Genomic DNA, 23,292 nt, shown 5'->3' with positions numbered 1-23,292 from the left:
CGTGGGGAGCGCGGCCACCTAGATACCTGTTCTGCCCCAGGTGTCCCTGAGCTGGAATGCCGTGGCCAAGGGTGGGCCTCTGAAGGCCAGCTGCTCTCCTTGGTCTTTAGGAGGAACCGGGTCTGGGCAGGTGGCAGGCCTGGAGATGGTCCTGTGAGGAGAGACACCACGACACGGGCCAGGAACCCCCACAATCCCACTCTCAGACTTGGCCAGCCGGGAGGTTTTGGCTGGTGAGGTGGGTGTGCAAACCCTTGTCTCTGGGGACGCTGACATGGCTCAGCGCGTGTGAGGGCGTCACCCGGGAGCTCCTCGGGGGTGCAGCGCGCGGGTGGTGTGCCCGTGTGAGTGGGGGCGCCTCCGTTCTCCTCCGTCCCCCGCTTTCCACCCTCTCCTTCCTTCTCCCCATGAACCAGCCCCCCACCCTGCAGGGAAGCCACTGGCAGGCAGGTTCTGTGAGTGGCCGTTTCCGTGTGTGTGTCCGCTGTGTCAGGGCTCATCCCACACTATTCTTCTCAGTAACGAAAAGGAACAATTGAAAACCCAGGAGGATGAATTATTAGTATGAATTCGCTTTCTCATATGAATGCAGGTGAGAAGTTGGTGGTTTTCAGGTTCCACGGGTGTTTGTGAGGTTCCCGCACTACGCCTAGGCACTGATGTTCTCTATTTTATAGGTGCCACATGAGGCTGGCAGAGAATCAGAGTCCCTGATACGCTGGGACCTGGGTCTGTCCCACGTACCTTGACTCCCTCACGTTTAGTGGCTCAGCCCCCGAGTGTACTGACTGAGCTACAGTCCTCCCCCCAATTTAGAAAAAATCTGATTGAGCTGAGGCTCCATATACGAAAGGGGTGGATCTGCCTCCCTTTAGCACAGTCTTTGGTTTCAGAGTCCCCGTCTTTTGCCAGGATCTGTGAAACACTGCAGGATAGCTGGTTAGTTCCCCCCTTAGAGAGGATCAAGTTACACAGTTACACACCTGGGTCTCTCAATCCCCCCTCCATGCTGTGCTCTGCTCCTGACCCAGCCCCACCCAAAATGCCACAGAGGAACCCTCCTCACAGAGAGGAACCCAGAGCGGTGGCAGCCCCTGCCTGCTGCCTGACTGCTTTCCTCCCCTTTCCTCGGCTCCCTCTCGAGCCACACCGCCCCAGGCTATTCCTCAAGCTCACCAAGCCAGGAACTATGCTCGGGCGGGCGGGCAGATGGCCGGCCCAGAGAGCTCTTCCCCGGATTGGATTTCAAGGCCTGCCTTTACTCAAGTCAGGATGCTGGGTCTAACTCCATGGAGAAGTGCCCTTGCACGGCCCCTGCCTCGGAATTCCTCACCAGCTACCACCAGCCCGTGGGCACGCACGCACAGCTGAGCGGAGCTGCAACGGAGTCCCCAGCTCGGGCTTTCTTTTGTTCCCCACTGTGCTCCTTGGAGAGTGATCACACCCTGTCTTTAAGGAGCACCTGAAAGGCAGGCACCACGCCCATTTAAGAGATGAGGACTGAGGCTAAGAGAAGTGATCCAACTCTACACGAAGGAAGCGTCACGCCTGGAATTGGAACCCAGTCTCCCAGTGGCTGCCTCTCATTCCTGCAGGACTCGCTGGAGGCTCTTACAGTCCAGGGCTCCACTGCTCTGCAGCTGGTCCTGAGACACAAGGCAAGGTCTCCCTCCAGGAAGAAACCTGGCTTGCTTGCTGTTTGCTGCAAGAAGGGTCCCCAGACATGGCCCAAGTGTCCCATAGTGTAGTCACTGCATGACACGCTTCCAACTCGACCTTCTGCCAGACCCCTGGGACCAAGGGATACAGGGGAAAAGCTCAGGCTACCTGCAGAATGATGAGCACTAAGTCCCTGCAAGTCCCTGGCCTCAGATCCAGGGGTTTCAAGTCTGCTGCCAGCTGCCTTAAAACACCACAGGCTCATGATCAGCTCAGACATGCACAAAATCAAAGCCCAGGCTCCACACCTCCGCTCTTTGACCCTCCACATAATGAAGTACTTTACTCTCAGTAAAATGGGCCTGTTGAAGGAATGACATTTCTCGTCTCCTCCCGCTGGTGAACTTCACGCCTGAGCACCCTTCCCCATGGCCACTGCCCTGGCCTCCACTCCTTTCCCTTCTTCCAGGATTCCTGTGAGTTGGAGGTCCTGGGAGGAACGGGCCAGGAGAGGAATTTGACGGAAGGAGAGAGGGTTATCAGCCCCAACTGGTAAACACAGAACAGTCGCGCTATGACTTAGGGCAGATAATGGGGGCAGCAGACGAGTCAGAGAAGCAGAAGCATCTGCATGTTTATGTGTTGGAGAGGGAGGGGCTGAGCCAAGGGCTCTCTGACCAACAGAAAGAGCGCTCTGGCGGAGCCGTACTGTCACGGGGGTTGAGGGCACACAGGGTCTTACGTGCTGTATTCCCAGGGTGATGCCGCTGGCCCCAGCTCCTCTTGGTGGCCTGTTTAATGTCAGAAGGACAGATGGCAAACCCAGTGATGCTCACTGGTGACGGACTGAGGACACCACGGGTGGCCTGTCCCTTAGGGAGGGAGCAGCGGGGCTGGCTTCGCATCTCCCAGGGCTGCAGGCTTTAGAACATTCCTTATGAGAAACTTTCGGGAGCTCACAGACCAGTAACCAGGCAGAATTGCTTTCTGATTATTATTTTTCCAGCTGAATGAGATTCAGTTAGTGGAAGACTTAATAAGTCCTTCTGGGCCCCGAGGAAAGAGCCAGTCTGCTGCTTGCGGAAATGAGTTTCTGGTTGCGAGGCCACAGCCCAGGCTGGGAGGCAAGGGGGTCCGGCAGCCCCGAGGCAGGGCTGCCAGGCAGCGCCCCGTTCACGGGGGCCTGCAAATGGCAGCAGAGACGACAGGAGAAGGCTTTGTCCCCGTGCCTGCTGCCATGGCTTGGAAGCAAGACTGGCGGCATTTCAGGATCACAGGGAAACACATGATGCCTCCACCTTCCTGTACCATCTTCTGAGGCTCAGGGAGGGGACAGAGCAGCCCAAGGTTGTGCCCAGATTGCAGAGGCGCTGAGGTGGAACCTAGGTTGCTAACTCCCTGAGCGTGTCCCTTCCAGCACTCAGCCCCAGCAGCTGCCCCAGGAGCTGCCCCCGGAGCCTGCAGGTGCCAGTACACCATCTGTCAGAGGGCAGAACCGCAGCCGGAGTCTGACGGCCATGCCAGGACACAGGTCTGCACGTCTCTGCGTCCCGGGGGTCCCGGGCTCTGCCTGCCAGACCTTCCTCCTTGAGGTCAGCAAGAGGTCAACAGAACAGGGCCGTTTCTGTGGATCCTGAATTCAGGCTCCTGCTTGGATAGGTGGGCCTGAAATAGTGGACTATAGTGGGCTGAAGACTCAGACCTCGTTCAATAAAGCATCTGCAGAAGGAATGCAAAGAAAAATATCCAGCTACTTCAGATTGCACCAGACCAAGGGCGCAGGGGATCAAGACAAGTGCTTCCTGTTAGAGACGCGCCTTTCTTCTGCCCTGATCAAGTGCCTGATTTTTCTTGGTACCCAGCCCCCACCCCCTGCCACACTCCTACAGGCTTGGCAAGAACGGGTGGAGGAAACAGAGATGAGAAGCAGCTATGTTGGTTGGGAGGGGGGAGGCATACACAGAGAAACTCAGAGTGGGAAGGCATACGAGGTGTGCACTGGCCTCAGGGCCTTAGTACATGCGGCTCCCTCTGTAGGAATCTCCCTATGCTGGAATCCACAGGGCTTGCTCCCTCACTGCACTCGTGGCTCTGCCCAAATGCCCTCCTGGGAGAGGCCTGGCCACCCTGACTCAGAATCTCTGCCACTCTGCCCCAGCCTACTGCACACGGAATGGCCAGCAAGGTGGGGCGTGTACCACCCCCTCACCACCGGGCCCCGCTGAGAACAGCACAGGCCCTCAGCAGACATTCGAAGACCGAAGGTGCAGAGTCACGACGCAGCAAAGCCCCCAGGACCCGGGGAGCCAGCCTCTCTCCAGCTCATGCATCACGGTGGGGGCCACCTTGGTCACCTCTGGACCCTGGAGTCCTCGTATGTAAGACAGAGTGCTCGTAATGGCAAACACAAGTCAGCCTGGACAGTGTCCAGCCCGAGCAAGTGGCCTCTGATCTCTGACCTTGTGTCTGGCAGCTCTTATCTCATAGTTGACCCGACTGAGCAGATCAGCCGTCCTCGGGTGGGGGACGGCAGAACTCAGCCTACAGACTTCCTCTGGTGTTTGCAAAAACAACAAAACCAGGACTACAACAAAACCGCACTGTGGCCAGTGAGGGTGGGGGTCCTGCCTTCTGGCTTCCTGTGGCTGGGCAGGAGGTGAGGCCAACAGTCCATGAGCAGAAACCCAGCCTGCTGTGGGCCCAGGGCCCTGGTTCCTAGAGAGGCTGGATCCTCAGAGGAACTTTCCTGGAGGGTGGACTCGGGCCCCTGTTAGCCACGAAGGGCTCATATCCTGGGCAGGATACCCATGGGGAACAGAGTTACTTGTATCAAACACGACCCTTTCCTCAGCTCAGCTCCTGGGCTCCTCCCTGTCAACCTAGAAACCTGCATGAGTTCATCGAAACAGGAGAGTCACAGTGTCTCCTGTTGAGAAGCCACCTTTGGGTGGAAGAGGAAAATCAGTTCAACAGGGCTTTAGGCAGTGCACCCACTGCACAACTTCTGGAGTCCAAGGGACTGAGTGCAAATCCAAGCTCTGCTGCTTACCTGCTGTGTGTGTGACCTCAGTGAAGTTCCTTAACCTCTCTGAGCCTCAGTTTCTTCATCTGAAAAACAGAAATAAATGTTCAGAATTACCACCAGGAGAGGGTATGAGGATGTAAAGACAGTTTCTACAACGTGCTCAACTCAGACATACACAGTAGAAATTTACGCTGGAGTGAAGGGGCGCAGCCCTGTCCAGAGCGTGGTGAGGGAGAGAACAACAGTTACTAAACAGCTCTGAACGCGAGAGGCAGGCCGCGTGTTCACACTTCCTGTCCTGAAGGTAAAGGACAGCTGTGCGCTGTCTGCACCAGCTCTGAGCCCACTTCCTGTTCCGAAAGGCTAAATTTGGAGTGTGTGCCCCAAGAGTGTCGGCTAACCTGTAACGGGGGTTTGTGGGAGGAACCATCGCAGCTGCCCCAGAGGAGGGGCGACGAGCTGGGGAGACACAACACAGTGGAGCGTGCCCTCTCCTGGGCCCCCCGTGGGTGGGCAGGGCACTGGGCTGAGCCCCTTCACGTGCACCCACTGCACAGCAGCCCTGGAGGTGGCCCAGCCTCCCCGCTGCAGGGAGGAGGCTGGGAGGCTGAGCACTGGCTGGGCTCCTGGTCATGAGGGCAGGGCGGGGTCGAAGGCCCTGTGTGCCCCCTACAGAGGTGCCTGCAGTAGGGCAGGTGGCAGGTCGCAGGTCACCTGGGGCAGGAGCGGGCAGCGTCTGATCTGGAATATTCTGACTGGCAGGAGACACGCAAGGAGACACCTGCCCAGGGAGGGAGCTGGGGTCTGAGGACTGGGGAGGGGCTGCTGCGCTCCGCTCAGTCCTGAACGCAGTGGGAAGAGGGACCTCACCCAATGACCCAGCGAGCGCCCGGCCTGCAGCCGCCTGAGCTCCTGTCACCTGTGAGGCGTGTCCAGTGCCTTCCCACCAGGCGCAGGAGAAAGGGACTCTCTGAGGGGTCCAGGCCCTTGGACTCCTCCTCCTCCTCACCTGGGTGGCCCCACGGCCACGAGCCCGAGCTCGCTGCTGCCTGCCCGTCACTAACGCCTGGCCTGGGCCGCGGACGTCGATGCTAACGTGGTGCTCAGGGCACTGGTGTGGAGCTGGGCCAGCCAGCCGAAGCTGTCCACTCTGTGGCTCAGGGGCCGCCCACCTCCTCTCACTGGGCCGTTTCCTCAGCTGTAAGGAGGGAGGATGCTAGTGCTCAATGCTGGTGGCTGAGGCCATCAGGGTCCAGGTAAATGAAGCACAGCCTAAGGGCCAACTACCATCACCACTGTCACCATTGACACCACTGTCAGCCCCACCACCGTCACCATCACCACCACCACCATCACCACTACCATCACCACCACCACCATCACCACTACCGCCATCATCACCACCATCACCACCACCACCATCACCACTACCGCCATCATCATCACCATCACCACCACCATCACCATCACCACCACCACCATCACCACTACCGCCATCATCACCACCATCACCATCACCACCACCATCATCACTACTGCCATCATCACCACCATCACCACCACCATCACCATCACCACCACCACCATCACCACTACCACCATCATCACCACCATCACCACCACCACCATCACCACTACCGCCATCATCACCACCATCACCATCACCACCACCATCATCACTACTGCCATCATCACCACCATCACCACCACCATCACCATCACCACCACCACCATCACCACTACCGCCATCATCACCACCATCACCACCACCACCATCACCACTACCGCCATCATCACCACCATCACCACCACCACCATCACCACTACCGCCATCATCACCACCATCACCACCACCACCATCATCACTACCGCCATCATCACCACCATCACCACCACCATCATCACCACCACCATCACCATCACCATCAACACTACCAACACCATCACCATTCTCACGAGCATCACGACCACCATCACCATCAACATCATGACCACTGTCACCATCACCACCATCACCATCACCACCACCACCATCACTGTCATTGTCACCACCAACACTCCCGGCACCATGACCCTTACCACCATCACCACCATCACCACATCATCATCTACTCTGGGCCAGATGTGCATCTCACGGGAGGTGTTTGTTCTCATTTCCTGGCCGGGAAGGGGAGGCTGAGGGCCAGCGCGCTCTGAAGTGGGCGGCACACCCGTGTTTACTCAGCAGTGAGCTGGGGGAGGCCATGCTCCTCCACGCGGTGCCCCTCCCCGACCTTGCCATGCTGAAGACACGGGAAGCCAGCTGACTGTGCCCTGATCCTCCCTCCCAGCTGACAGAGGTCTTGCCAGGCACCCCCAGACCCAGCTCTTCCTGGGCAAGGCCAGAGGTGGGAGCAGAAACACGAACAAGGATGGCAAGTCAGCGGGTTTCTAGACTGCGCAGAGTCCCACGCCACTCACATCCAGGAGCCTGTGGAGCTGCTCAAGTTCAAGGCCACACTGAGGCTCCCACAGGACAGACACAGCCCCACACAGGGGCAGTGTCCCTCCTTCCCAGCCCTGCCATGCAGGGTCATCATGGTGCCTTGTGGGGACACAGTACCTGTGGGAGGGGGCTTGGGGAGCACTGTCACTCCAGAGTTCCCAAGGACTTTGTAGAAATACCTTTCCGAGTTGACTCTGGCACTGAACATTGCCCACCTCCCCCGGAACAGGCACAAAAGGTTATGAGAAAACGAAAACTGCTGAGATTTTGCTGGCAAAATATTCTCTGTCCTAGGGAGGGAGCCTGGTTGGCACAAGACAAGGATGGGCCCCAAGTCACATGGCTGGGGAGCAACGTGGCCAGGGTACGGCCCAGAGCCCCTCCAACCTGGTTGGGTCCAGACTGCTGCCTTATGCGTCCCAGTGTGAGTCAGAAATCTCCTTTCTGAGCACCTCGCCAGTGCCATGAACTGGGATCATTTCAAGGGTGTAGGTATCAACTCAATGAGGTGTCGCCATTGCAGAGGCCCCATCAGCACGAGGGACAAGCCCCCGGAGGCCCGGGGCAGCCTGGCTTCTATCCAGAGCTTCCTGGTAAGCCAGCGTCGACACGCAAGTGTCTGGCCCACCGAGATCCTCCCTACACCACCAAGGAACGGGACCTGCCTGTGCGTCCTCTCAACCCCTACGTTGAAGTCCCAGGCCTGAGGGGACTGCAGTTGGAGGAAGGCCCTCAGGAAGGCATAGATGTGGTCACGATGTTCAGGGCCGAACCAAGGAACTGGGGGCCTTAGGAGAAGAGGAGGCAGCAGGGTCCCTTGCAGAGCAGAAGGGCCGTGCGGAGCAGGTGAGAGCAGCCACGCCCAGGCCAGGCAGAGCTTCCATCCCAGGAGTCCAAACACCAGAGCTGCGAGAGGGTAGGCGTCTGCCCTTGAGCGCCCAGCCAGTGTGCCCGTCACAGCAACGCTGGGTGGGGACAGCGCTTCGGGCATCCTTCCATTTTATAGAAGAGGAAGTCGCGCGGGGTGGTCTTCCGTGAAACACGGTGCCCGCAGTCACACCAAAGAGACGGCGCCTCAGGCCAGACAGCCTGGATGGGACTTGGTGCATTTTTATTGCCACCCCCAGGCCCGCCTCTCTTTGTGGAAGGACAGTACCTCCCTGACCCCTGACGTGGGCTTGGCCAGGTCCTTGCTTCTGCCCAGGGGTGTGGTCTCTTGGAAGAAGGCTTACATGCCACTGCTCCTTCAACGCACGGTCCTTTCTGCTCTGGAGAGCGCCTGGCTCGCCCTGGGGAGTGGCTGCCTTCAGCCTGGACCGAAGCCGGGAAGACTCAGGGCAGGGGCCCAGCCACAGCCAGCTGCAGGCAGCCACGGCTTGCTTGTTCCTCACGTGAACAAGATTCATGGCAAGTCCCTGAACTCTGGGGCTTGTTTGTGATGCAGCAGAGCTGACCAGTACAGGGCTCCTTCTGCAAACACCCAATTCCTACCAGCAGCAACCCTGAGCAGGGGGTCAGCATATCTGCCTTCTCTGCAGGCTTTGCCACTTAGCAGCTCTGTGGCCACACAGAAGCACTTCCCGTCTGAGTCTCAGTTTCCTCATCAGCAAAGGTGGATGACAGGAGCCCCTGTATCCTGAGGTTGTTGCAAGGACCATGAGACATGGCACAGAGCGTGCCTGAGGAAGCACGCGCTTGAGGGGGCGCACGGGATGGGTGTGTGGGGTGTGCGGTGCGGCGGCTGGAGGGCACTGGGAACCAGCCCACTGCTGCTCTCTCAGCAAACCCTTAGGGCCAGCGCTCCCTCCCTCCCTCTGCAGAGTGTGGGAGGTCCGCTCCGCAGGCAGGGCCGATCCTCCAGCAGGTGGCAGGAAGGAGGCTGGAGGAGGGGAGAGGAAGGCTGGCGGCCACAGCAGCACAGAGCCAGGTAGGGTGGGAGGGCCGGTGGAGCGTCAGACTCCTGTCCCCAGCGCTGTCCCCAGGTCACGTGGCTGGCCAGGGCGGGAACCCCAGTCTCCTGAGGCAGCTTGGGCATCACTCCACGGACTCCTGCTCGCTGAGGAGGAAATGAGGCTGACCCCTTCCACTGCCCGAGGCCAACGTCGGCTCGGCCACCTCGTGGGTGGACTTGCCAGGACCTGACATCACCCGGCAAGCCCCTGTTTGAGTCACTTCAAAACCACCTCCCTTCCCTTTCTGGGAAAGAGCCCAGCTTTCCACATGCCTGGGCGCTGGGGAGAAGTGGGCAGGGAACCGGGAAGCCCGTTCGGGGCACAACGTGGGTGTGGGTGGTCTCGGGTTTGGAGTCTGGGGTCCTTGTCTGTTGGTTTGTTTTTGCCAAAAGCCTGGCGGTAGGTGACATGGGGGACAGTGGCCAGGGAAGGGAGAGCCCTGCCCTTGGGAGGACGGGACGGGACGCCGTGTCAGGGAAGAGGCGGGTGGTCAGCAGGCTGGGCTGGGCCGGGCCGGCTTCAGGGTGGAGGCGAGACTGTCAGTCGCCTGGGAAGAGGGAAGGAATATGCCCACAAGGGGGCAAGGAAGACGAAGCCCCCGGACCGGGGTTTCCTGTCCTGGGGGAGGGCAGGGTGACGTCAGTGTTCAGGAGGACAGTGGGAGTGAGCCTCAGTTTACCCACCTGCTAAGTGGGTAAACTGAGGCTGCCCCATGGACTCCTGGATGGTGGTCAATGATGTGACGCATGAAATATCGCAGAGTAGGTGCAGTGGACGCTGGGGGTTGAGCCGCCAGGGGCAGCGGCCACTTTAAGAGGCAACGCCCTGGGGCACCTGCACTGCTGTCCACCTCACAGGCAGAAGCACCGGCGATCTTTCCCTGGACTCTCCTCCCGCAGCGTGCAGAGCAGGGGACGTGGGGGACAGGCTGGTGAGGTTTGCTGGCAGCCCCCTTAGAATATGGTTCCACATCTCTCCAGCCACCTCACAGGGTGGGGGCTCAGCGCAGCCTGACCCGCCCAGGAAACGAAACACAAAGCCTGCTTTTCCAGGGAAGTGGCTCCAAGGGTCAGTGGCAGTAATTTGCTACCTAAGGAAAGGCCAGCAGCTGCTCTAGATTACCAGCCCCGCCTCTCTGGGCTGCTCAAGTTTCCTGCCTGTCTTCTGGACCAGCCCAGAGGCCGAACGGGAGCCGTTTCACCTAGAAGGTGACCACATCCCCCGGCCACCACCCTGAGAGCCCACAGGCAGACTGAAGGACACAGGCTGCGTGAGGCTGGCCCAACTGCTCCGCACTAGTGGTACCCCGGTCCCACACATCAGGCTGAAGGTCATCGCCCGCTGAATGATGTGCCCTTGTCCAGCCACCCCTGCCCAGTCCTGCTTTCCCCAGCCCTTCTCCTGGATGCCTGCCCATAATCCCTGGGTACCACATCTCTGCCTCAGGCTCCAGGAGAGGAACTGAGACCCTGTGGGAGGCCAGGCTGAGAACAGTGGCCACCAGGAAGAGAGAGGCTCCAAAGTGGAGCGCTCTTCCACGTTCAGAGAATTTTCAAAGCAAGATCCTCAGCAAATACCTGGTCTTGACTCTTGGCTACGTAATGGGAAGCCAGAGGCCTCTGGTTATCCAGCCAAGCATCGCCGAGTCTCCAGAACATGCCAAGCCTATTTTGAATGCTGGTGATCCCAAGGTAAACCAGATAAAGTCCTTTCTCTTCTGCAAGCTTATAAATCAAATAAAACAGAGCAGCTAACAGTAAATGCTTTTGCAGAAAACTTCACCGGACGGGGGAGGCGGGCAGAGAGGATGCAGACAGGAAGCTCAGGCGTGCAGAGCGAGGTCCTTTGTCTCTGATCCAGGAAGCTCATGTCTTCCGCCAGCACCAGCCAGCAGGTGAATCTGCTAGCTTGCAAGTTGTCCAAGGGTGACATCTCAGGCTTGTACAGTTCTCCAGCATGACCAGCCTCATGTCACCGTTTCTAATTCAAATTAAGCTTTAGATTTAAAACACAGTTCCTCAGTTGTACTAATCAATTAATCAATCAGCACCACTAATTAAATGAACTGATTAAATCAGACTGAATTTTAAATAAAGTTCCTGAGTGACATCAGGCAAATTCTAGGTCACATGTGATTGGGAGGCTACTGGAGAGAATGTTCCAAGATCTGGGGAAGCCACCCTGGGCAGGGCAGACCTGGGAGATCCGAGCACAGGGTGTGCGGCCTGGTGGCTCACTGTGCAACCTGCTGGCTTGAGACTAAGTAGGTGACACGACCCCTCTGAGCTCCATCCCCACATGTGGGATTAGAACAGGACAGACCGCTTGGTTTCCTGGGAGGCTCAGGCACAGGGGGACACGGGGCAGGGGCCTGGGAGAGACAAGCTGAGACACTCAAGGAACATGCACCCTGTGGAACACAGGACCCTGCGGAGCACAGGGTTCCAGCAGAAGGAAGTCGGGAATTCACAAGGCGGAAAGGTCTGGCGGGCGAGATGCGCTACAGGCGAGCTGACCCCCAAGGTTTCCAGGTCAGCCAGAGGCTCGGGGCCTGAGCAGGTCACTCGGGCGGACAGCATCTGCTCACCCAAATCACTCTTGATTCCCTTTCTGACCCCTTCCTCTGGCTTCACTCTGCCCTCGAGACACATCTGTCTTGGAAACTCGGGACCTGCCAGGCTGGACCACCACGCAGGTCACGTGGTCCAAGAGCAAAGGCGAAGCCTCAGCAATGAGCCTGTCAGGGCCCCTGACGTCACTCCACTTCCCAAGGGCTTCTGTGGTTGTCACAAACACGGGGCCTGGAAGTGTCCCGTGGTCCCTGGGTCCCCCGTCACTGTGGACGTGGGCCTCAGGAGACTGGGAAGCACCCGCTGGACATCACTGGACACAAGCCGAGGCAGAGGTGCACGTGCAGGTGCCCGGCTCCTGGAGAGGCAGCTCTGCCATGGCGTGCCAGGCACGTTGACACCAGCACCAGGGCCTGCGGGGCCCCAGCCGCCTCTGTCACCTGGGAGCCACGAGCCCGCCGGGAAGGCCCCTGGCCCCCAGCACGCCGTTTACCGAGTCTAGGCATCTCGTCGCACAGACGCACCACGTGCTGTCCTCCCAGGGGCCCCACACGCTACCCTGGGAGGGTAGCAGGGGTCCTTCAGCGGGAGGACCAGGGATGGAGTGGGAAGACGTGTGGGGCGTCAACCCCGGGTCTTTCTTCAGGTCCCCCGGCGCAGTCACACAGGTAACCAGTGACCTCTCCCAGCGGGACTCTTAAATAACAAACAGAAGAGCTCGCGGCCAGGTGGACGGAGCCCAAGGCTTGGCCTTCCCCTCTCGAGGTCTCCAGCCTTCTCCTCGCGCCCGACCCAGATCCTTCTGACACACTTGCACCTTTTGGCAGTAAATACTGGTCCCTGGGGTTTTAAAAGACCCACAAACACATTTCTGAAAATTCTTATCAAGCCGAAGCTTGCTAAGGACAGACAAGCAAGGTTATCTGGGCTGGGGACTTTAATTAATGGTGTGCAGCAGGAGGTGGAGATGCGTAAATCTGCAGTCCGTCAGAGGAAGCAAACAGCAACAGAATGGAATTTTTCCAGTGCACTTAATAGCAGAGGGGCAGTTGAATTTATTGAGCACTTACTGTGTGCCTGGTACACATATGAACTACTCCAACCCTTCATGTGTTTTAAGTCGCCCAATCTTCCAAACACCTGATTATCAGAGTCATTTCACATTCAGGCAAATGCAGAGAGGCAAAGCCACTCATCCTGGGTGACGCGGATCATAGATGGCAGGGGCAGTACCCAATCCAGGGGGCCGCGGGGCCGATGCCCACAGAGCATGAGATTCCAAGGCCTCCTTCACACTCCCTGAGGCCTGCGGCACCTCACTGGTCATCTCCAGGCTTGGGAGGGGGTGTGGGCGCAGGAAGACGGAGGGCTTCCAGGTCTGTAGCTGGCATGCGTGCGTGCGTCCTCCCAGGCTCTGCACAGCCCCCAGGCCTGTGTCTCTAGCAGGTCACAAGGGCAGCTGAGCAGAGGCCAGCAGAGCAAGCACATAACAAGCACATCGGACAGCTGTCCTTGGCAGAGTCAGTCGGGCTCCTGATTCATGGCTTAGCACGGGCGAGTTCTGTCTTACACACCACACTGGGCGCGAGAACACCTCGAAACTGGATCAGAAGACTGGGGACAGGATTCTCCTGCACTGGGTGTGGAACTCACACTCAGTCAAGCCTGACGGCCCTGTCCCTGGAGGGCACAGGTCCTGCAGGAAGAGGGAAAGGGGAGACGGATGGCTTCCATGGAGGGAAGCTGGGGGTCCGCCCCAGGCTACCAAGACCAGGTGGCAGAAGGCAGGTCTCTCTGTCCTCCATGGGCCCAGGTCAGGGGTGTGAGCAAAGGTCATAGGAGAGGTGGGGGAGGGGAGCCCATGGAGTGTGCCCCCTTCCAGCACAGCCCTGCCAGGCCCCCAGGCCCAGCGCTCCCTCCTCTGTCCACCTGGGGACTTGGGGACCCACCAAGATGAAGGCCGAGGCCTCCAGACTGTCCATCAGAATTCATGGTTCCTGGGGCTCCTGCCTTGTCTGCTCGAGTGCTTTTTTCTCCTTAAGTTTGTGCTTATTTATTTCTCTCTCATTTAAATTCTGAGCTGCAGAAGACCTCTGCTTATAAAATCTGGTAGTTACACAAAGGGAAAAGATGGATGCATGAGAATTAAGCTCTAAGGCACAGGCAGGCAACTTAGAGCCGGCAGGCCTGCTTCCTGGTTTTGTTAATAAAGTTTTATGGGAACATAGTCACGCACATTCAGTTACATGATAGCCGTGTCTGCTTTCATGCTACCACGGCATAGTTGAGAATGGATAGCTGAGACCTGCTGGCTCTCGAAGACTAAAAACATTTACTGTCTGGCCCTTCACAGAAAAAGGTCGCTGATTCCAGCTCCCAGGAGTTAAATGCCCGAAAGATCATGAAAAATGAATGGCAAACCAGGAAGGGTGTGTGCAGCACCTGGCTAATTCTCATCATATGCAAAGAGCTCTAACAAAACAACAATCACACACAACACACACACACAAAGCCTAACTTGTAAAAACTGGGAATTAAAAGGCAAATAACCTGGAAGGAATGTCAACAACCAGTAAGCAAAAGGAACAGTTCTACTTCATTAATATTTAAAGCAACACAGCCAAGAAAGACATGCCACGTTTTCTATACGCAAGTATCTAAGACGCCACACCAACCAGTCACCCTCCATGGTCATTTTCTGTCCAGGATGCTCCTGGGAGGGAGTGCCACTTACAGAGTCTCAAGAGCACAGAACGTGGGGGACCAAGCTGCAGGCTTAAGCCTGTTTTCCCCGTGGAGCAAGGAGCCTGGGGCTGGGACTGCACCCTCTGCAGGAGAACTGCGGGCGGGCAGGAGCGGGCGAAGCGCAGCCTGCTGTTGACTGCTCCCTGCCCACTGCCCACTGCCCACGGCCACCCTCTCTTTCTGGAGCACGCCTCCCTCCGCTGCGAGCCGTCTGCGGGATGGTGGACACCAGCTGTCCTCCTCGGCAGAGGCGAAGGAGGCGCTGGAGTCTCCCTGCCTCCTTCCTGCTCGCTAGGCAGTGTGCTGCGGGGCCTGACTTCTGCACCGAGGAGCCGTGAGGATGCATTTGCCTCCGGGGGTACTGGGTAGAGAGGGCGGGTCCGGACATCACCCAGGGCTGCTCGGACCCTTGAGCCTCCCGGGTCCCGGGCCTCTGTAGTCCAGGCACCCAGGCCTTCAAGTCCTTCCTCTCCCAGCTTCCACAGATAAATGGAGGCGACCTGCTCATGCCCACGTTGCCCCTCAGTGATCCCAGCCCAGGGGAGCCAACCCTGCTCCCACGTACCAGCCAGGTGACCACCCCGCACCTCCTGGACATCTGCTGGAGCAACTCCCCTCACCACCAGCTTCTTCACTTTCTGGACCCTTCTACTCTTGCCTGCACCGTCATGGACTGGGCGTACGGGTGTGTCCCAGATGCTGAGCTCCTTGCCGCTGGCCTGGGGGAGAGCTGGCAGGGTGCTGGCCCTGCTCCGGCAGTCGCTGGCCACGTCACTGCTTTGCCCCCACAGGTTCTCCCTACTCTCTCTGTCTGGACATGCCAGCCCCATAGCTATTCTTGATCCCTCCAAGTTCATTACTGCCTCAGGGCCTTTGCACAGCCTGGATTTTCTGGCTCCTTCCTGTCATTCCTGTCCCAGCAGCTCAAATGTCATCCTCCAGGGAGAAGGACTTTAAGGACAAACACTACTGATATTTCTTTAACTCTTTCCTTGGCAGCTCAGATCCCTCCACTCACCTGGCCTCTCCTAGTAGCTCTGAAGCCAGCAGGGCAGCGATCACCACAGCCGGCAGCCTGGAGTCACAGCCAGGGCACCCGAGCTGGAACTGCTCACAGCGCTCGAATGCAGGTCCAGGCCCCTGTGCTGGGCCCCAGGTCAGCCAGGCAGGAGAACATGGGTCCCTTTTCAGCCTCGGATTTATAGCCTCAGACGTTCTCTAAGAACGTCCAGCCAAGGTCAAGAGCAAGTCCTTCGACCAGACCCCAGGCTCCTCCCAGGACGGGCCACCAGAAGGAGGGCGGAGCAGACGCCCCCACCTTCAGGGGTACATCTGTTGGCTCCGGAGACGCCGCCCTCCCTGGGTGGGTTGGCAGGCGTCGGGCCACCCGCGGGAGCCCTGCTGGGGCAGTTGGTGAAGCCACCACAGGGTGGTTCCTGGCATGTGGTGGCTGGACAGTCTCGGGGACACAGGCCTGGAAGCACCAGCCTGCTCTGAACTCTGGGGTTGTGAGCTGGCACCTCCAGCAGGTCCCTTCCCTCTGAGGCTCCAGCTCCACCTTGAGAAGAGGTGGGGAGGAGTCCACGGGGGCGGGCGGCCCACCAGACTGAGAGGACTTGCTTGGCGTCCACCAGGGCCGGGCTCCCTGGGGACTTCTGGAAGTCCCTGAGTTCTCAGGCCATTTCTAATCCGTCAATGACCAGGCTCAATCGGAGCTGTGGACACTGTGACTTCCCAGGCGTGTTTTGTCAGTGCTGAAACTTGGAGTTAGCCGCCATTTTTAAGAATTAGAAGGTTTAGCCCAGCAGTTTAGGATGAGGCAGGAGGATCGCAATTTCAAAGTCAGCCTCAGCAACTTAGCCAGACCCTGTCCCTAAATAAAATCTAAGAAGGTCCGGGGATGTGGCTCAGTAGACAAGCACCCCGGGTTCAATCCCTGGTACCAAAAAAATAATTAATTAATTAAAAAGAAAAATTAGAACATTTCACATAAAAAAGTAGACCTCTGCCTTCCTTTGGAAAAGGAGTCCTGGGCTCACATTCCCCAGGCTAAGCAGCAACTACTCCCTGCCTAGCACAGTTTAACAGTTTGCCCCAGGCCTCACCACTCCCTATTGCCTCACCCAGACCTCTGCACCCATTCATATTACCTGCATGGCCCCTGCAGAGACGTGAGACTGTGACCTGGGGGCTGGGGGTTAAAGGTCTCTGCTCCTGCTCTCCCTGATTTCCTGATCTGCAGCCCCGCCGTCCCTCCTAGGGTAGAGAGTGGAGGGCCACCCAGCTTGAGGCAGAGTCTTCCAGGGCTACTCCCTCTGCCAGCCAAATAGTGGGCCCCCTCCTCTGCTGGGACACGGACACCCTGGTCAGCAGAAAGATGACAGCCTCCACGGTGTGCCCAGCGGTGTTAGGCACACCCAGCTCTCTGCTGCAGCTGCAGGCTCCTGTGACTACCTGCGTGGGCCACACAGGGAGAATGTTTCCCCTGGTAATCTCCCGATCACAGAATGGCAGGCCGAGAAGGGACTTTTAAAACGGTCCCTAGGCCAGCCCACACCTGATGCGCAAGTCTCCTCCAGTAAGGCCAGTGGCTCCTTCCAGGTCTCCCCTGGCCCTGCTGCAATCTGAGAATACACAGAACCTGTCCAGAAAGCCCCGGGCTAGGAGCCCGCAAAGACCACCATCCAAGAGCTGTCCCCACCCAGCCGTCTATGAGCCGGATACTTCATACACACCATTTCTCTCCATTCTCAAGAAAACTCTCCCAGCGCATGCTATTTTTATCCCCGACTTCGCAGGAAGGACCTGAGGCTCAGAGAGGTTCAAGCCCTTGGTAGAGGATGCACAGCCTGCAGGTGCAGGAGCTGGCCTTGATCCCCAAGGTGGGAGGCTGGAGGTGGGTATGAAAACATGGGCCTCAGCCTGCTGTTGTGGAAGGGCGGCCGAGGAGCGGCTGGAGGGGCCTGAGCCAAGAGTCTCCTGCAGGGATGAAAGTCCACACTGAACTGTGAAGGGCAAGAAGAGGGAGGCCAGGGGTGGGGAGGGGAAGCCAGCGGGGTCAGGCTGAGGGCAGGACAGGCACAGAGGGCTCATCGGTCATCAGAGAAATGCAAGTGCAGACAGTAGTTGACACCTTAGAAGTCCCTGGGACTCCGCGCTGGGGGCATGCGCAGCCAGGGCCTCCCGCCCCCTGATGAGAGGGTGGACCTGACCATGCTAGGCGCCCTGGCAGGATTGGGGCAGGTGACGCATCAGCACACCCCGAACCCCAGCCATGCCACGTTGGGTGAGTACCAGAGCTATCCCGCCATCAAGCAAATTCCAGAATATTCTTCCCTGGATTAGAGGAAGAAAAATGCTGGTTCACGAAGAATTTAAAATAGCACAGGGGAAATTTTTCCACGCTAATGTCAAGCCAAGAGGGTGACAGAGTCACCGTAAGGACAGCAGAGATTTCCGGGAAGTGCAGAGGTACAGATCTCGGTCATGAACTTGCCTGGGAGTTTTACGATAGTGTCCGGCGCCTCTGAGTGGGTCCTCCCGCTGGCCCCTCGTTATGCATTCATTCAATCTGCACGGATGGGCCAAGTGCTCCCAAACCCCTCCCTGGGATTTCCTCATGTCAGTGATGCTAGGCATGGCCGCAGACCTTGCTTTGGTCAGCAGCACGTGTGTACCAGGGTGCATTCAGAACCAGAATCTTAAGAGCTCTGCACACCTGTCTCTTTGCCATGAGGAAAACATGGTTCAGAGAGCTGTGACCACCTGGTCCAGGCCAACTCAAATTGCAGACTGAACATGAGCGATAGACCCGGGTTATCAAAAGGGTGCTCTTACGCCATCTTGTGTTCTTTGTTATGCAGCCAAAACTGACTGATACGTCCTCTCTGCTGAAGCTCTCACACATCTATCTGCTCTGGCCTCCCAGGCCAAAGAGAGCCTGGAGACAACACAGCACCTGACTCCTAAGCTTTTCATGAGAGCTACTGTCATTCCCATTTTTTAGGTAAAAATCTAAAACAGAGATGAAGAACTTGCCCAATGTCACCCAGCCAATGAATGTAGAGCTAAGTGCCGGATGGAGCTCTAGACCCCCAGGCCACACGACAGCCTGCAGGTGGCCCTGGCATTTTGCAGATGAGCAGATCCTGATGCTTCTTCAGCTCTCATGAAGTAGCCCTGGGCTGGCAGGGTTGCCGGGGCCCCGACAGCCTGCACCTTGGCCAACACTTGAGCTGAGGATACTCCTCTGCAGACACGACAGGTCCACCAGCCCGACAATCTGGACCCCAGGGACCTTGCCCTCTGCTGGTCACTCTGCCCTCTCCCATTCCCCAGCCAGCACTGGCAGCAGATTGTTCTAGATCAAGAAAAGGGGAGACGGAAAGAGCTGGTGAAGGCCCGTAGAGCCCCCCCTCGGCCATCCGGAGCCACAAGGCACCTGCAGGTCCCCTCTCCAGAGCTTCCCAGTTTGCTTCAGCCAGGTGGCCTCCCTTTTTAACCCAGGCAGCTGACTCCACAGAAGAAAGCATCGCCAGGGGCCAGGGTCTCATGGCCACGGGTTCCTGAGATGCAGTTCCAAGTCAGAGAGACCTGCCCAGCACTCCAAGGGCACTGACTCAAGTCGGGATCCGACTGCTGGCAGGCCCAGTCCCCTTACCGCCCACCCCTGTCCAGGCAAACTAAAGTGTAAGGAGCATATTTGTATTGCCACTTCCTGCTGACAGGGGTGGTCTTTTTTGTTTTTGTTTTTTAATATACCAGGGACTGAACCCAGGGCCACTTTAATCACTGAGCCACACCCCCCAGCCCTTTTTATCATTCTATTTAGAGGCAGAGTCTCGCTGAGTTGCTTAGGGCCTCACTAAATTGCTGAGGTTGACTTTGAACTTGAGATCCTCCAGCCTCAGCCTCCTGATCTGCTGGGATTAGAGGCATGAGCCACCATGCTCGGCAGGGGTTGTGTTTTAACAAAGGATAAGGTGGGGCTGGGCAGAGAGGAAGAGGGAGAGACTTTGCCTTTGTCCGCCTGCAGGTGCCAAAGAACAGCCTTGGGCTTGTGGATAAAGCATTCATTAGGAATCGGATCACCAGCTTCAGATTCTGCCTCTAGAAATGCTGTGTGATCTTGGTTAGGAAATGACTTCTGTCTCTGTGCAGCAGTGTCCTCATCCGGACAAAGGGGCTGGACCAAGGGGTTGGAGGCAGTGGGGCGAGACGGATTCACCCCAGCCCCTGCAGCTCAGAACCCTGGCCATTCTGTGTCGGCTCGGCATGGTGGTTATAAACGAGAATACTGGCATGGGTTTGCCAGGGTCAAACCACACTTTGACAGAGCTGCTGGTGACCTCGGACAAGCAACTCTTCTGTGATACAGTCTGCCCTGCATAAAATGAGGACAACGATGATATCCACGCAGGCTGTTATGGCTGCTCAGTGAGAGGCGAGTACACAGCCCTGAGGTCAATGGCTCTGCAGGCCGCATGTCAGGGCTTCACCCAAGCTGCTCAGCGCTCAGGCCAGCCCCAGGCAAGAGGGAACAGGCTGCCCCCCAGAGAGGCTGCCCATAGCTCAGGGACTCCACCTGCACCTGCCCCGCCCTCGGAGGAGTGAGTCCAGGTGGGCCCTGGGTGAGGCTGGGGCTGCTGCCAGGAGCCAGGCATTCCAGATGTCAAGGCTGAGGGCTGAGCCCAAATTCCCCCACCTGCCCCCAGGAGACCACGCCCGTGCCCGCCAGAGCTTGCTGCAGCATCCAGGAAGAGTGCGCCTGGAGAAGGGGTGAGTCTGACTCCCAAACCTTGGAGCTAAAGCCACTTCGTGGTCTAAGGGAAGGATCCGGCCACTCTGCTTCTCACCGCCTCGCCCCCAGCTGGGCCGGCCGGGGCCACTGCTGACTGGGGCTCTGCAGTGTGGTGAGGAGCCCCACGCAGTCCCTGTCCTGGAGGGGTCCCGGGCGGCTGAGGACACCAGCAATGAGCAAGCTGCACACACGCTGGGCTGTAGCTTGGGCCCGCCTGAGAGCCCCAGGCCCAGGGGTGCAGTCCAGGGGCCGCCACCTCGTTCTGTAAAGGAAATGTTTGTCATGGGAACACGGCACACCCCTTCCTTCAGGAAGGCCAGGGCTTTCTGCCACAGAGCAGAACTGAGTAATCACGAGGCACCATCTGGCCTGCAAAACCTCAAGGTTCGTGGGTGGCCCTTTATAGAGCACCCCTGCTGCCCTGCGGTCAGCGGCAAGGGCTCTGAACGCAGGGCCACATCCATCCTCTCTGCTCAGAGCCCCACAAAGCGTCAGGAAGATCACGCCCTGGCAGCCAAACGTGGCCAATGGGACCTGGCCAAGACAGCCACGGGGTCAGCTGGCCCGAGCGATGCTGTTCAGGTGGAGGGGGGCGGGGATGGCGGTGGGCGGCTGCAGCAGAGGCGGCAGGGCCCGGGTCCGGGCGTGCAGGTCGCAGCCTGCTGTGACGGGTCCTCTGTGGCTGGAGCAGAGAATGGCTGTCCGGCTTTCTCCAGCTGCGCTGTGGCAGATGACGCGGGTGGAGGGCAGGCGCCAGCTCCTGGGGCAGGCCCAGTCCTGGACCTGTGGAATTGAGCACCTAGGGCAAGAATCTGCCAGGCAACCGCCAGGCGGCAAGTGATCAGTGTCCTGAGGAAGCGGAGCGAAGGGTGCTTTGGGGGACAGGGGGACAGTGTTGCAGTGAAGAGACCTCATTCCAGAAGGGCCTCAGGATGCTGCTCCTGGGCAAAGGTCAGGGCATTAAGATCAGGACCAACCAGGACCCATTTGGTGGGATGTGAAATTGAAAGGCCTGGCTGAGCAGGAGACAGGCTGGCAGGAGGAGAGGCGTCCATCTGCCACCAGCGATGCCAGGCTAGGGGTCCCGGTGGGATGCCAGGGAGTCAAGGCAAGAGCTACAGGCCCAGCGGTGGACTCAGGGGCCATTTCCCAGTGGAGCCCAGGAAATCAGAAATAGGAAGTGACCCAAGTGTTAACAGAGATCCAGTAGGAGACACGGTGGCCCTTGAGGCACAGTGACACCAAATGTCACCAAGGCCTCTCTGACCTGCCCACCTCTCCCTCTCTGACCCACACACCCTCCCCACTCCTGCCCAGCACCCTGAGCCCCTGCTGCTCAGATTCGCCAGGCACCCTCCTCCTCGGTGGGTGGCCATGGTGTCCCCTGCCGCTGCTCTGCCCGGGCACCCACTTGGGCAGTGTCTCCCTCCCCACGCCTCCACTCCTCCTCCTTCTTGGTGTGGCCAGTCACCCCACCACTGCAGACGCTCCCAAACCTCCACCTCCTCCTCCTCTTAGCACTTCTGCTCTCCCACAGAGGGAAGAGGCCCCAGCTCTCTGAATGCCCCCAGCCCAGCTGCCTGGCCCTCCCAGGAAGCCAGGGGGCCTTTGCCAGTGGTGAGCAGGCTCCCAGAAGTCCTCAGGTGAGCTCACTGCACGCAGGCAGGGCGGAGGGCGGAGGCGCTGCAGGAGGCCAGGGACCAGTGTGGCCTTCTTCCTTTCCTTTGTCCTCTGCCTCTTCAAAGGCCAAGGAAACGCAGCTGCTTTTGTTAGGGTCACACAGAGAGCTTTCAGACAAAAAGCACTTCTGGAAAAGGATGCCAGTGTGAGGTGGCACCAGGGCCTTCCGGGGAAGCCCTGGCCAGAGCCGAGGCCGCCCTCCTTGATGCTGTGGTGTCTGTGGCCGGTTCTCCAGCAGGAAGCCAAGCAAACACGGTTACTCCCCAGCACAGAGGAGGAGGCCGTAGAGCGTCACCAGGCCTTGATCCAGGCTCCAGGAGGCCAGGGGGCAGGGCTCCACAGGACCTGGAGGCCCGGCAGCTGGGCAACTATGCTCCACGCAGGACCCTGGATGCAGTGGGGGCTGGTGCCTCGGTTTCCCCCACTCTGGGCGTGGGGAACAGAAAGTCGCCTTGGGAGTTGGCTTTCAAATACTCCAGTTCTCAGGAATGACGTGCCGTGGGCTTTTGCTGGAGTAACTGGGGAGAGTTTTACTGGCTTTCATGTGTCGCGTCTGTGATGCATACAGTACAATGCACATATGTGCTACGTGGCATGCACATGCACTCACAGGCGTGTGGGCGTGTGCACATGTGTATCCATGCAGTGTGCGTGGGGAGCGTGTCGACGCGGGCACTTCCCAGGCCCCCGCTCTCAGAGCTTCGCGGCAGTCACTCCTTTAACCTCATCATCCTCCCGTAAGCTGGTACGTCATCCCACTTCAGAGAGGACGGAAGGGGACAGGAGAAAGCTGAAAGCCACAGGCAGACAGGACCCCGGCAGCCTGCTGGAAAAGCCAGGTTCTGAATCGCTATGATTTCTACCCCAGCCCTGCGAGCCAAACGAGCGCAAAGGGAAGAGAGCGGCTCAGGTGGCAGGCTGTGGTCCAGGCGCCGCTGGGGTCACCGCGGCCCTCTGGGGAGTCCACGACGTCCAAGCCATCTTCACCAGGGTGCCCAGACAGTCTTCGCCGTCTCACTCCGGAGGCGGATGACTTGTGACTTCACCATAGGCTGAACACAGGGCCAGAGGAGAACTGCTGTCGTCCTTCACGCCAGGCCTTGAGAGGTTTGCAGGACCAGCCCTCTCTGGTTCGTTTGGGTTAAGGGGTCTTTTTTCCATCAAACATCATTTCTGTTATCATATGATGGATTTCTTATGATTCTTTATACATGATACAATAAAGATTTCAATAATCTTTCAATTACTGGGATGATCAATACCTGTGGAAAGGGGCCACTCTGAGGCCAGCTACCCTGCACGCTGACCCTCCATCCCACACCACCTGGGGGTTTCCAGAGGGCTCCAGGCTGTGTTCTGCTCTTCCTGCGGAGCAT

General features: G+C 58.3%; 1 protein-coding gene across 4 annotated transcripts in view; it reads right to left on the bottom strand.

Annotated features, from left to right (window-relative positions):
- St3gal1 (ST3 beta-galactoside alpha-2,3-sialyltransferase 1) overlaps positions 1 to 23,292 on the bottom strand; it is a 76,921-nt gene that overhangs the window by 26,778 nt on the left and 26,851 nt on the right. For 2 of the 4 annotated variants that reach the window (XM_047550708.1, XM_047550726.1), the window contains exon 2: positions 4,709 to 4,767. The gene's annotated coding sequence lies outside the window, so the exon portion shown is untranslated. Of the gene's footprint in view, positions 1 to 2,401; positions 3,379 to 4,708; positions 4,768 to 10,698; positions 10,758 to 23,292 lie in introns of those variants that run through there. The other 2 variants (XM_047550733.1, XM_047550718.1) reach the window with 2 other exon arrangements.

This window comes from Sciurus carolinensis, chromosome 1 (assembly GCF_902686445.1).
Source record: "Sciurus carolinensis chromosome 1, mSciCar1.2, whole genome shotgun sequence".
In the NCBI taxonomy this organism is placed as follows: Eukaryota; Metazoa; Chordata; class Mammalia; order Rodentia; family Sciuridae; genus Sciurus; species Sciurus carolinensis.
Note: the sequence above shows the minus strand (reverse complement) of the source record. Positions and strands in the feature narration are given on the sequence as shown.